Source organism: Lissotriton helveticus, chromosome 12 (assembly GCF_964261635.1).
Source record: "Lissotriton helveticus chromosome 12, aLisHel1.1, whole genome shotgun sequence".
In the NCBI taxonomy this organism is placed as follows: domain Eukaryota; kingdom Metazoa; phylum Chordata; class Amphibia; order Caudata; family Salamandridae; genus Lissotriton; species Lissotriton helveticus.
The window spans coordinates 780,328,954-780,331,593 of record NC_136073.1 but is presented as its reverse complement, the minus strand read 5'-3'; positions in this window follow the sequence as shown (position 1 = coordinate 780,331,593).

Genomic DNA, 2,640 nt, shown 5'->3' with positions numbered 1-2,640 from the left:
GGGTCACCCATACACCCAGAAACTCGAATGACTGCCTCCGGAGGGGGACCACCACCTGCCAATCGAAGCATGCCCGTGAGGGGTGAAGGAGGACCAGTGTGGATTTATCCAGGTTGAGACGGAGACCCGAGACTTGCTCAAAAGCAGAAAGGGCCCTCAGACACCTAGGGCCGGAGTGCTCCGGGTCGGCCAAATAAAGCAGAACATCGTCTGCATATAGAGCTATTTTGTACACCTGGCTCTGATCCCACTTTCAGCCCTGGATGAGGGGTCCTGCCGTATTAGCACCGCCAGGGGCTCCAGCGCGAATAGGAGTGGTAAGAGGGAGCAGCCCTGGCGGGTGCCTCTCCGAAATGGTTCGGAGGACGCGCCATTGACGAGGACACACGGGCTCTTGTAAAGAACTTGGACCAGGCGGCGGAAGGAAAGGCCGAAACCCATCCTCTCCAGAACATCTCCCAAGTATCCCCAATCCACTGTATCAAAGGCCTTCTCGAAGTCAACAAGGAGAAGGGCCAGGTATGGGGAGAGCCGATGTCGATGAGTGCGAGGTGGAGACGGTGGATACAGTGACGGGTACCCCTGGCTGGCATGAACCCGCATTGGTCGGGGTGGACCAGGAGGGGCCGGAGTTGTTGGGCTATTGCAGTGGCAAAGATTTTTATTTTGGTGCTTATCAGGGAGATAGGGTGGTAATTGGAGCAATCCAGGGAAGGTGGTTGTGTCTTCGGGATGACCACGATGGTCGCCACATCAGATTCAGACGGGAAGGACCCGTCGTCAACCACCTGACGGTTGAGCTCTGTCAGATGGGGGACCATATCGTCATGTAACACGGAGTAATATTCCTGGGGAAATCCATCAGACCCTGGTGTCTTGCCGGAATGTAGCAGGGAGATGGCTCTGAATTTCTTCCAGAGTGAGAGGGCCGCCTAGGGCATCCGCCGTCTCTCTGGGGAGACACAGAAGGCGTATTTCGGAGTCCACCATCAAGTCAGCGAGGGAGGCAGGCGGTATAGAGACCCTCATAATACTGTGCGAAGGTTTGCGCAATGGCCGAAGATGTCATATGGCGTGTCCCATGGACCATTCGGATCTCAGGGATGATGCGAAGGGCTCTAGGGTAGGATACCAGATTGTGGAGCAGTTTCCCGTTCTTGTCGCCCCAGCCATAGATGCGGGCCACAGAGGAGCGCCAGAGGATTTTGACCGACTCCAGGGAAAGCCGCCGAATCTCGTCCCGGACCAGCGCGAGCCGTCTGGAGGAGTCGGCAGCGTCTTTATTTAGCCAGTTGAGCTTGTTCCAAGCGAACGGCTCTGGACTCCAGCTGCGCCAGTTGGGTGGTCTGGGCCGCGCACTTGGCATGCACGAGACCCATGGCGACTCCGCAGAGCACTACAAATCCGAGCGTAGTTGGTCAATAGAAGATTTAATGTCCTGACCAAGCTCATTGCGCAGCTCAGACTTGAAGTCCTAAAACATGGATAGGAGATCTGCTTTGGAAAGGGCCATGGCTGTCTTCTCAGTATTGCCTCTGAGAGCCAGCTGGTTATCAGTGGCAGTAAAAAAGTCTGATACCTTACCAGTTCCCTTGTTTGTGCCTTTCTTCGGAGGCATAAGGAAGTGGACCCACACCGCTCGTCCGCCTCTTAACTCGGAGGGGCACCCCCCTCTACATTCAACATAGGCTCAGGAGGAGGCCTGTAGTGCAGCAGGGAACAGCGATGCGCAGACTCACACTGATAAGCACAACGTCAGGACTAACCTTCACTGGAGTCTGTATGCGCCTCTCCACATCGTTTCAGCCTTTGTAGCCCTCCCCAGCCTTCCCTCGTTGCCTGGCAAAGTTTCAGACATCTCCAACGGGATCTATCAGCCCTTTCGCTGTCTGCAGGTCACGTTTCTCATCGCCCACTGCTGGTACTCTGTTGGGGCAGCTCCAGGCCCGTAGGAGTGAGCCGGAGCTCCATGAGGTCTGCTGCCATCTTGGGGTGTCCCACCGGCCGCCATCTTGAGGTCAGGCAGCCAGTTTGTCTGCCTCCAGAGCGTTTTAGAGAAAGTGCAGGCCTGTGCAGACGACAGGGACTCTCTCTAGTCCTCCGCTGCTTCCGGGGCACCAGCGCTCCCCTCAGCCACCACAGAGACTGCCGATCGATGCCCCTGGCTGTCTCGCCGGATTACATGCTGGCTGCCATCTTGAGCCTGGGACCACTCGCCGCTCCCGTATCTAGCAATCCAGAGCTCCCGGGGCCTCAATAGTTACTCAAAGTGCCACTCTTTTATGCCTCAGGACTTCCACCATCCGGGGATAGTCTGCGGTAGCTATTCCATGCAGTTTCGCCGCCAGGAGAGCTTGATAAGCGATGCGCGGACCTGGAGCCGAAGCAGGTCACGTCTGCCCGGCCACACCCCCAGTGTATATCTTTAATGCAATTGCATTACATGATATTACAATAAGCCTAAGACACATTTCCTATTTGACCCTATGGCAATCTGGAATTTGTGTGTGTATGTGTGTGTGGGGTGGGGGGGGGGGGGGGGAGAAGGGAAAGAGAAGAGTAATGGGACCAGGTAGAGTGCTTCACACATGGATATTTAAGTGAATACTTTAATTCCAACTCAAAATGTATGCAGTTCTC